The sequence below is a fragment of the Dama dama genome, chromosome 5 (assembly GCF_033118175.1).
Source record: "Dama dama isolate Ldn47 chromosome 5, ASM3311817v1, whole genome shotgun sequence".
NCBI lineage: Eukaryota > Metazoa > Chordata > Mammalia > Artiodactyla > Cervidae > Dama > Dama dama.
The window spans coordinates 88,137,955-88,150,182 of NC_083685.1; positions in this window are offsets into that span (position 1 = coordinate 88,137,955).

Genomic DNA, 12,228 nt, shown 5'->3' on the forward strand with positions numbered 1-12,228 from the left:
CTAGTCTCTAGATCTAGCCACCAATTTACAGGAAACACATTGATAGTTAACAAATAAACTTACAGAGGAATATGTTGAAAACCACCACAGGGATGTGGTTAGAAAAATTCAGACCGTGGAAAACTCTCCAGGACAAATGACCTCGTTTCTTTAGCAATAAATTGCAAAGCAGAGAGAAAAAGAGCTGAATCTTTTTTTGGATCCTGATTTAAACAAAATGGGGGGGGGGGTGGACTTTTTTAAACAACTGGGGAAATCTGAACTCTGTATTTTAATGAGAAGTTTATTTTTTTAAAGTGTGAAAATGGTATCATGTTTTGTTTTTCTTTCTAGATTCCCTATCGTTGAGAGGTACACACCAAAACATTTTCAGATGAAATGATGTGCTGTCGGAGATTTGTTCAAAACAATTTCAGAGTGGGTGGGGGAACAGATGAGATAAGACTGGTCGAGTTGATGATTGTTGAAGGTGGCTGATGGGTTCGTGAGGGTTCATTATGCTGTCTGTTTTGTTTCTGTTTTTATTTGAACATTTTCATAATTAAAGGTAAAAAAAAATCCCTACTGGAAAAAGTTTCCCATTAATTCTCAAGAGAACCTGCAGATGGCTCCTTTAGAGCTTTATTCTCTGACTCTACAAGAAAATAGAGACTTTCCTGGTGGCTCAGATGGTAAAGGGTCCGCTTGCAACGCGGGAGACCTGGTTTCAGTCCCTGGGTCAGGAAGATCCCCTGGAGGAGGAAGTGGCAACCCACTCCAGTATTCTTGCCTGGAGAATCCCATGGACAGAGGAGCCTGGCGGGCTGCAGTCCATGGGGTCGCAGAGTCGGACACGACTGAACGACTAAGCATAGCACATGAGAAAACAGGAGCCCACTGTTCGACAACTTCTGTTGGATGGGGTGTTAGGGATTGTTTCACCTGGAACACCTGAGAAATACGATCAGAATCAGATGAACTGCGGTGCTTTACAGCTGTACCATTTGAATGAGCTTCTGTTCTTTAATTTTTTAAAAATAATTTTATGTATTTGTTTTCGGTTGTGCTGGTGTTCGTTGCTGTGCGCGGGCTTTCTCTAGCTGCAGCGAGCAGGGGCTGCTCCTTGTTACGGTGCATGGGCTTCTCGTTGTGGGGGCTTCTCTTGTTGGGGGGCATGGGCTCCAGGTGCACGGGCTTCAGTACATGCAGAACGTGGGCTCAGTAGTTGCAGCACATGCACTTGGGCTTAGCTGTTCCGGGCCATGTGGGAGCTTCCTGGACCAGGGATGGAACCCGTGGCCCCTGCACTAGCTGGCAGGTTCTTACCCACTGAGCCACAAGGGCAGTCCTGTTCTTTTGCTTGCTCCTGGATGATAGGGTGGGAAGAGGCCAAGAGCCAGTGGACACATCTAAGGGACTGCTTTGACAATGCTCTGATATGGGGCGGGGGTTGCTCCCATGCTCTCTACAGTCTCTAGATGATCTGCACAACCCTCTCTCCTCAGTGATAATTCTTGACCCAAAACTCCCCCCAAAAAGGCAGTGGGCATCAGAGCACTGGCAAGTGGATAGATGGACTCAGCAAACTCCTGCCTCCTTCTTAACCCTCATGCTCTCCTCTGCCGCTGGCTTACATAAACACAGCTGTATCAGCAGCCCGCCAGCTGCCAACTCTCCTAGAAGATATTCGGCACTTTTCCTCTTCTGGCTAAAAATAAGTGCCAGGCTCTCCTGAGCATCTGCAGGTGCTGCGCTCTCTCTGTCACGCCGGGTTTCCTTAAGGTGCTCTAATTCGGAAATGTGGAGCTGCCTGTGCCAAGCCCGAGCCAGAAGCTCCGTTCCTTCTTTTGGGATGTGGTCCTAAGCAAAAATTAAAGCTGAAAGGAGCTTAAGAGGGCTTCCCTGGTGACTCAGATGGTAAAGAATCTGCCTGCAATGCAGGAGACCCAGATTTGATTCCTGGGTTGGGAAGCTCCCCTGGAGAAGGGAATGGCTACCCACTCCAGCATTCTTGCCTGGAGAATTCCATGGACAGAGGAGCCTGGCGGGCTCCAGCCCATGGGGTCACAAAGAGTTGGACATGACTGAGCAACGAGCACACACACATGAAGCCACTGCTAACGGGTACGAACCTCAATCAAGGCATCTGACAGAGGACACTGGTTCAGGTCCCAGTCCTGCTACTCAGCTGGATCCATGACTGGTTACCCACAGTCCTTCAGCTGCAGCTCTGTTATATTTTTAATGAGGATGATGATAATACTATACCTCTGGGATATGAGAATTAAATATGTGAAAAGGACTTTGGAAACAGCTCTATAAAATGTGCTAATTTCCCCTCCTTTTTATTACACTCTCCCACCCACCCCCTTGTGCCAACAGGCTCTCTTTATGTATTCGCTAAACAAATATCTGAGTGTTTGCTATGTGCCAGGCACTGTGCAAGAAGCTGAGGATAAAGCCGCAAGCAAAAACAAAAAACAAATTCTGCCCTCACAGAGTTTACTGTGCTGGGGGAACGACTAACAAAATTAATTATACAAAAAGTATAGTATGAAGAGTGGTGATAAGAGTAATAGAGAGAGAGAAAGCAAGAGTTCAGTATAGGAGAACTACCATATGATCAAGCAGTCCCCCTCCTGGGCATCCAGAAAAAATAAAAACTCTAATTCTAAAAGATACATGCACCTCAACATCCATAGCAGCAATGCTTACAACAGAACCAAGATATGGAAGCAACCTAAGTGTCCATTGATAGATGAATGTGTAAAGAAGTTGTGGTATTTGTATATGCAATGGAATATTACTCAGCCATAAAAAGAATGAACTATTGCCATTTGTAGCAACATGGATGGACCTAGAGAAGACTGTTCAATAGGAAAAGGATAGTGTTTTCAACAAATGGTGCTGGAATAACTAAATATCCACATGCAAAGCAGATATTCAGTGTATATAAGCTCATGTAATATAAAAAATTAACTCAAAATGGACCAAAGGTTTCAATGTATATAAGAGCTAAAACTCTTAGAAGAAAACATAGGTATAAATATTGGTCCCTTTGGGTTAGGCAACAGTTTCTTTGATATGTTACCAAAAGCACAAATAACATAACAAATACCTAAATAAATTAGACTTCTTTAAAATTAAAAACTTATGTGTTTCAAAGGTCACTACTAAGAAAATGAAAAGACAACTCACAGAATGAGAAAATAAACTCTTACAACTTAATAATAAAAAGATAACAAAAAAAATAATAAAAAGATTACAATTTTTAAATAGGCAAAGGACTCAGACATCTTTCTAAAAAGGACATACTAATAACCAATAAGCCCATAGAAAGATGCTCAGCATCACTAGCCGTAAGAGAAATGCAAATAAAAACCACAATGACATACCAGAAGACACGGGAGAAACTTTCAAGCAATGCTATTGTAAAGGGGAACAGAAGGCGAGGGACAAGAAGATAATTTTTTTAAATGGCAGAAATAACAATATGTTTGTATGTATGTTCCAGGGAACATCCAGTGGTTACAGCTCGGAGTTCTTAACTGCCAAGGGCCTGGGTTCAGTCCCTGATTAGGGAACTAAGACCCCATGAGCCAGGCAGTGAGGCCAAAACAAACAAACAATAAAATCCAGAAGAAAGGAAAAAAAAAAAAGATGATGACAGTGCGGGGGTGGGGGGGGGTGGAGAGAGAGAGACAAAGAAAAAGAATTGCTGGAGGATGCAGATGAGAGGGGCTGGAAGCTAGTGCTGAAGTAATGGGGCTGCCTTGTGGACATTTTTCTGTAATAACAGGAAAGAAAGGACAACAAATACACACAAAATGCTGGTATATATGGTGTGGGAGCTACAGGAGGTTCTCTTCCAAGTGCCTTCCTTCAGAGAACTCAGTCTATTTTCCTTGACCATCTTGCTTATAGCCTCCTATCTCAACACACACCTTCAAAGAAAGCAAACTAGCTTCAAAGAAAATTAGCAAGCCAACAAGCAAACCAATCCCCAGAAATTATCTGCCCTGGTAGCTTTTTTTTTTTTGCCCTGGTAGCTTTCATTCCACTCAAACTGGTCATCCTTTCACCCTGAATTCTTGCAACAATGTTATTTATCTCTGCTATTTTAATCTATTTTTAAATTAAATTTTATTATTGAAGAGTAATAGTTGCACAAATGAAATTCAAAAGTTCAGAAGCCAATCTCTCTCCTACCTCGAGGCCAGTTTATTGTATATCTTCTAAGAGATAATCTACATATGTGAGACCATATGTGTGTATATTTGCATATGTCTCCCTCATTGCTTTTTTAAACCACAAATGGTATCCAGACTTTCTGTTCTGCATCTTGCTGTTTTCACTGAATATGCATCTTGGAGATTGCCTCATATCAGTACAGATAGCATTGCCTCACTCTTTTACATAACTACTATGATGTGATGGTTTTAAAAAATGTTCACAAGTCTTTGATAGTCCTACTTTCAAGAAGTGGGGCTTCAGGGACTTTGCCGGTGGTCCAGTGGCTAAAACTCTGCACTCTCAATGCAAGGGGATTGCATTCGATCCCTAGTCAGGGAACTAGATCCCACAGGCTGCAACGAAAAAGATCCTGCACGCCACAGTGAAGATCGAAGATCCCATATGCCATAACCAAGACCTGGTGCAGCCAAATAAACAAGTTAATTTTTTAAAAAAGAAGAATTTGAGCTTCTACTGTAAGGGCATGCATGCATGATCCATTGCTTCAGTCGTGTCCGACTCTCTGCAACCCCATGGACTGTAGCCTGTCAGACTTTTCTGTCCATGGGAATTGTCCAGGCAAGAATACTAGAGTGGGTTGCCATGCCCTTCTCCAGGGGATCTTCCTGACCCAGGGATCGAACATACATCTGCTGCATTGAAGGCAGATTCTTTACTGCTGAGCCACCGGGGAAGCCCCTACTGCAAGGGACGTGGGTTCAATCTCCGGTTGAGGAATTAAGATCCCACATACTTTGCAGTGAGGTCAAACCAAACCAAACCAAACAAAAGGTGGGGTTTGATTCTCTTCCCCTTAAGTGTGGGCTGGACTGAGTAACTCTTAATAAACAGAATATGGCAGAAGCAATGTACATCTTCTGAGACGAGGTCATGAAAGAGAGTGTGGGTTCCCCCTTGCTCTCTAGCTCCTGACTCGCTTGCTCTGTGGTGAAGCGAGCCACCCGCAGTGTCACTCAAGCAGCCCTACGGGAAGAGGCCCAAGTGGTGAGGACCTGAGTCTTCCTGCCAATAGCCGTATGAGCCAGCCATCTTGGAAAGGGGTCCTCAGGCCCGAGTCAGGCCTTCAGATGACAGCAACCTAATTACAGACTCTGAAGGACAACTGCCTGACTAAACTGCTCCTAAATGTCTGACCCACAAAAACAGTGAGGTAATGAATATACTTATTTAAGACAAGCACATCCTGTCTCTTCCATCAACATAGTTCAATCTGAAAATCCCTGGTTGGCCATAAAGCCTGTCATGAACATAAAGTTACTGAATATAAGCCTCTCTTGTCCCCTTGTCCGTCCCTGCCTCCCTAACGACCATCAGCATGTACATCCAAGCTTGCTCAAACCAGGCTGCTCTGCAGTAAATCAGCGTGGCACGTGGGACTCTGGACCGCGTCTGTGCTGGCCCCTGTCATGTGTTCTCAGGTGATGATTTTCCCCAGAGAAGGTGGTATTTTCATCAGGGCTCCCACCAGCAATTCTCTGGGTCAGTGTGAGAGCCATATCATTTTAAGTTTTTTGAAATGTTTCCACTTAGTTCAGAAAGTAAAGTCTGCCAAGAAACAAATCTGACTTTCTGAGCTTTCCCATCTCTGCTCCTGACCTGGGCAGGCCTCCCTGCAGTGTAGAGAGAATCTGTCAACTGTACTCTGAAGATGAGGAAGAAAAAAAAAGAAGGATCTAGTCTTTTCCCCGGAGTGGGAAAGCAGCTAATAGCATTCAGATATTTTGAGATGAAACTGTTACCATGGGAATGTTTCCATATCTCTCCCTTAATAATGATGGGTAGAAACAATGAACAGTACAGCTCTCAGAATTCTAGAAATAAAGGAAACAAGGAAAGGAAAACGAAGCTGGAAGAACAGATTCCCAAGAAAGGATTGATGAGTTCAGTCAAAACTCTGCCCTGGGTGCATTTGAGGATAATTTGGGGCTAGGAGTTCGTAGGTCAGCACTTTTTCTCCCAGGATCACAGTTCCCATATAGGCTGGAGGTGGGTAATCTGGAGGTGGGTGGGGGTGATTCTTCAGTACTGCTGGTAAGGGGGCTAAGTTGCTCTTTCCTTCTAGGGCTTTGTAGTGGGGGAGGGGCAGGGAGTGGGGAAAGAAAATGAGACCTACCAAATTCTGATGCTTCTAAACCACGGTTCCATTTCTGATCTGGCAAGAGGTCAAAGGGCTTTGATGACCCCTCCATCCCAGGGCCTCAGACTGGACCCTGAAGGCAGAAGCATGCTGGTGCATGGACGTTCTCATCTTGCAACCCAGAATGTTCTATGCTGTATTGCCCTCTACAAGGAATCAGAAGTTATTTCTCAACCAAGAAGGGCCCAATACCCTTGCTCTCCACCTCAAATTACCCACTGCTTGAAGCACATATCGGGGTCCTGCCAGCTGGGCTCCTGTCTCTCCAGGAGCTTGAGAAATCAAAGGACAGATGACTCACTGATGAACAAGAGAGGTTATCTCCGGGGATAGGCATTTTACCCTCGTCTGCTAGAACCCCACACCCTCTCTCAGAAGGATTTGTTGCCTTTTTTGTTGTTTCTGAGTTTTTTGAGAAGCGGCACCCTAATAGACCCATCCTATCAACAAGATGAATGGGAATCCAACCCATGAGCTGGGGAATTTAGGAATTCATATTGCTAAGTGCGTAAAGATACATGCAGGCTTCCCGAGTAGCTCAGATGGTAAAGAATCTGCCTGCAATGAGGGAGACCTGGGTTCGAGATCTCTGGAGAAGGAAATGGCTACACACTCCAGTATTCTTGCCTGGAGAAATCCATGGACAGAGGAGCCTGGTGGGCTACAGTCCAAGAGGTTGCAAAGAGTCGGACACAACTGAGTGACTGACAGACACACACAAAGATATATGCAGATTGGGTGCCTTCTTTTAAAAAACAATTATTTTTACTTATTTACTTGGCTGTGTGGTCAGGTCTTAGCTGTGGCATGCAGGATCTTCACTGCAGTATGTGGGATCTTTTGTTGTGGTAAGCCGGTTTAGCTGTCCTATGGCAAGTGGGATCAAACCCGGACCCCCGTGGAAGCTCGCAATCTTAACCACCGGAATGATGGGGACGTCCCTGGGTGTCCTCTTAATGTAATCACATTTAAAATACCACACAAAGAGGAAAGAAATAGATACTGCCTCACCAAGCACTCCTACACATGCGGACTGACCTAAGCTCAGGAGGAATGATGATCTGTCCATTTTCCCAGGCCTAGGTTTGTTTGAAATATCGAAATCTAGATTGTCCCTTTCTCTTCTGGCTGTGTGGCTTGTGGGATCTTATTTCTCTGACCAGGGATTCAGTCTGCACCCTCAGCAGCAAAAGCTCAAAGTCCTAACCACTGGACAGCTAGGGAATTCCCTCCATCTTGTTCTTGACAGCCTTAGTTCAAACACACCATAAGCAGCACTTGAAGTGTTCCTTGGAGGTAGTAGGTGGAGGTCAGTCCTTATCGGAGTGCAGTGTAAAGACCAGATGCTTACTGGGCTGGGTCCTCCATCTCTAAACAACCATCCCGTGAAGCAACACATACCACTCTCCCTGTTTCGCATACCTTCCAGAATTACATGTTTTCTGTTCCAGAATTTATGATTCACAAAGAGAAAATCCGTTGAAAAATTAGATTTAGCAAAAATATAAGCTCAGCAGAGAGTGGAGCAGGGAGCTCTAAAAGCAGGTAGCTCCACCAGTGCAGAGAAGTCAGCAGGAGACCCTCCGGCAAGCTCTCTTGCCCACTCCCACCTCTCGTGGCCTTGAGAGCTCTACGGTCCTGGCCACGTGAGAGGCGCTTTTCCTGGCAGATGGCATGCCTCTCTTAAATCTTTTTCACTGACTGCTGGGCAGGCAGAGCTTCTTTATTTTGGTTTTAAAGGTCATTTTTCATAAATAATAATTCTCACTCCCCAAACATGAGTCCTAAAATGTGGTAGAACCTCGAGTGCAATGTTAAGATGATACAACTGCACCGGGCTTACAACCTGGTCCATGTTTCAGCTGCCATTGACACTTAACAGGTGACCACAGCTTTCCTGTTGTTTGAGATGAACACCTATCCTGTTTCAAGTCCACTATTACTTCTTAAATATTTATTTATTTGGCTGTATCAGGTCTTACTTGTGGCATCGGCTCTGTAGTCGTGGCATGAGAGCTCAGTTGCCCTGCAGCCTGCGGGATCTTAGTTCCCCAACCAGGAATCGAACCCATGTCCCCTGTATTGGAAGGTGGATTCTTAACTACTGGATCGTCTCAAAAGTTTCAACTCAGCTGCTACCTTGGTATTTTTTAATAGAAGTGTGTGTCAAAAATGCTTTACATACCACACTGAAAAGAAATTCTTTCAAAGAGGTGATTGCTGGTCTCCAGCCCCAGAAGTAGGAGACACACAGGAACTTGAATTCCTTCAGCCCAAGTGAAACTAACTAAATACTTCTTATGTGTGAACTGTTCAAGGTCCACATTGAATATTACCTCCATAAAGCTGTCTGGGAGCGCCTCAACTTGAGAAAATTCCCCCTTCGCTTGAATCCCCATTGCACTCAATTTTATCTCTTACAGTTATTATTATTATTTTTAACAGTTATTATTTTTCTAAGTGCAAATGCAGGCATTTACACATTAACTCTTGGAAGATAAAAATTTATCTCACCATATCTTATCTTTAGTTCTCACAATACCCAGCCCAGCACTTTATACACAGAAGCCTCCAGATATACATTTCTGAATGAATGAACGACCAAGCAGTATGGAATCCCTCCTGACAGTGCAGCAGTAGGAGCAAAATCTTTGAGTTCATGCTAAGGACAGCTGACCAGATGGCTTGAAGGAAAGCCCACACGCACACCCCATGCTCAGCTTTGAAGCCTATGACCACTGGATCTGAATTACCTGAATCTCTGCTGTTCAGTATCTGATTTTGCTGAGGCCCCTCCACATAGCATCTCAGCTGTCAGAGCCATCTCAGCAGAAAATATTTGGCTTTCCCTCTAGTTTTATTTCCTCACTCAGTCCAATAAGCTGCACTGACTTTCATACAGTTTTAAGGCAGGTAGCCTGCAATGCATTTGTTTGTCTGCTCATTCAAACAAAATATTTATTAAAATACTTAGCACAACTGAGCCAAGTATTGTTCAAGGCTCTGAGTATACAAGTGGTGATTAAAACATCTTGGCATTAATCTTGGTGATGAGCTTTTGGATCTGACTCCAGAAGCAAAGGCAAAATTAACAAATAGAACTATAACAAACTCAGAAGCTTCTGCACAGAAACTTTCCTTTCTGAGGAAATCATCAACAAGATGAAAAGGCAACTTACTGAATGGGAGAAAATATTTCCAAGTCACATACTTGATAAGGAATTAATAACCAAAATACATAAAGAGCTCATGAAACTCAACTGCAAAACAACAATTTGAAAAGGATGAAAAATGGGCAGAAGATCTGCATAGACATTTTTCCAAAGAAGACATACAGGTGGCCAACAGGTACCTGGGAGGTTGCTCATCACTGATCATTAGGGAAATGAAAATAAAAACCACAATGTGCTATCACTTCACACCTATTGGAGTATCAAAAACACAAGAAATAAATGTTGGCAAGGATATGGCAAAAAGAGAATCCTTGCTCACTGTTGGTGGAAATACAAACTGGTGCAGCCACTATAGAAAACAGTAAGGAGGTTCCCCCAAAAATTAAAAATAGAATTACTTACAATCTAGCAATTCAAATTCTGGATATTTATCTGAAGAAAACAAAAGCACTAGCTTGAAAAGAATATGAACCCCCATGTTCATTACATCGTTACTTACAATAGGCAAGATATGGAAACAATCTAAGTGTCCATCAATGGATGAATGGATAAAGACGATGTGGTATGTATATATATATATACACATACACACACACACACACAATGGATATTATTCAGCAATAAAAAAGAATGGACTCTTGCCATTTGTGACAAATATGGATAGACCTTGAGGGAATTATGCTAAGCAAAAATAAGTTAAGAGAAAGACAGATATCATACAATTTTACTTACATGTGGAATCTAAAAAACCAGCACCCCCAGCTCACAGACAGAAAACAGATAGGTAGCAGCCAGGGGTGAGGGGTCGGGGGTTGAAGGCAGGAGAAACGAGTGAAAGGGGTCAAAAGGTACAAACATCCAGTTATAAAATAAGTAAGTCATAGGAATGTAAGGTTCAGCATAGTGACTATAGTTAGTAATACTGTGTTGCATAATTGAAAGTTGCTAATAGACCTTAAAAGTCTTCATTAAAAGAAAAAAAACTTTGTCACTGTGTATATGATGGATGTTCACTAGACTTATTGTAATGATCATTTCACAATGTATACAGATATTGAATTATGTTGTGCACCTGAAACTCATATAACGCCAATTATATCCAATTTTAAAAAAGACAGACACGGCCCTACACTCACAAAGTTTATATGCAAGCACGGGAAGATACTCAACTAATGAAGGAATACACATGAGGGAAAAAAAGGATGAAACACAGATGATGAGATGCTAAGAATTCGGGGTGATGTTTCTGTGAATTTTTTTTTTTTTTTTAAGATTAGATGGTCTGAAAAGGTTCCTCTCTGGGGAGGTGACATTTCAACTGAGATGTGAATGACAAGAATGAGGCAGCTTGACAAAAATCAGAGAGAAGAGCATTCCAGGCAGAGAATAGTCAGTGCCCAGGCTCTGAAGCAGGTACATAGTATGTCGAGAAACAAAAGGTAAGGCCAGGAAGCAAGCAAGGAGCACCTCAGGTAGACTTTATAAGGGCAAGGACTCTAGATTTTATTTAAGTGTGATGAGGAGACCCTGAGAGATAGTCACAGCAATGTGAGAGAATAGATTTTAAAAGGGAAAGAATGGGATGGGAAACCAATAGTTCACTTGCATTTAGTCCAAGTGGGAAGTCACGGAGGCCCAGATGTAGGTGGTTGTGGTGGAAGTGGAGATGAGCGGACAGTTACGTAGTTTGGAGGTAGAGCCCACAGGACGTGCTGATGGAGTGCAGGGCTGGGGAGAGCAGAAGATTACTTCCAGAGCTTTGCCCTGAGAAACAGTGTAGATGGCAGTGTACTCTGGTAAAATGGGAAAACTGGGAAGGGGGTGGTTAGTGCTGAGTATCTCGGGCTCTATTTAGGGAGGAATCCAAGAGGAAATGGTAGGCATGAAACAAAACAGAAGTGTGGACTTCTGGAATGAGGCCAAGGCTGGTAAAACTGATTTGGGAGTTACCGGGGAGGACTGGATTTAAAGCCAAGGTGCTGCTAGTAGCCATGAGCTATACCTACTTCCAGGATCTTGGTTTCTAATAAAATAATAAAAGGACCAGTGTTTCTTAGAGAAATAGTTGTGTTGGGACTAGGACAGGGAAAGCACAAGAGGATGCCTGGGAAGTCCGTAAGTACAAAAGCTGCCTGGAACCTCTCTTGTGGGGCCAGAAAGTCAGGAGGGCTCAGAAAATAATGGGCACATGTTGAAACGGCACATGAACCAAGACGAAGGCACTGCCATCGGCCAAGCCTGAGATAAGAACACGGAGCAGCACTGAGCAACAAAGTAAATGGCAGCAACGGATCATGATCCAAAGAACAAATACACACTAGCCGACAAATCACTGAATAAATACATGAGGGAAAAGGCACTGTTTTCCCTTAACATAACAACTCCCATTAGTAAATGTAGAAGAAATGATAGAAGTGGAAAATTTGACAAATATCACAGTAGTAACCATTCTGGGCAAAATTGGTAATAGTCAAAATCACAATGAAGGTACCACTTTACACTTGCTAGAATAGTTACAATTACAACAAAAGAGAGATAATAACAAGGGTCTCAGCAAGGATGTGGAGAGACGAGAACCCTCATACGCTGCTGGTAAATGTAAAATGGTGTAGCCACTTTGGAAAACAGTTTGGCAGTTCCTCCAAGACAGTTACCAAATGGTCCAGCAATTCCACTCCCAGGTAT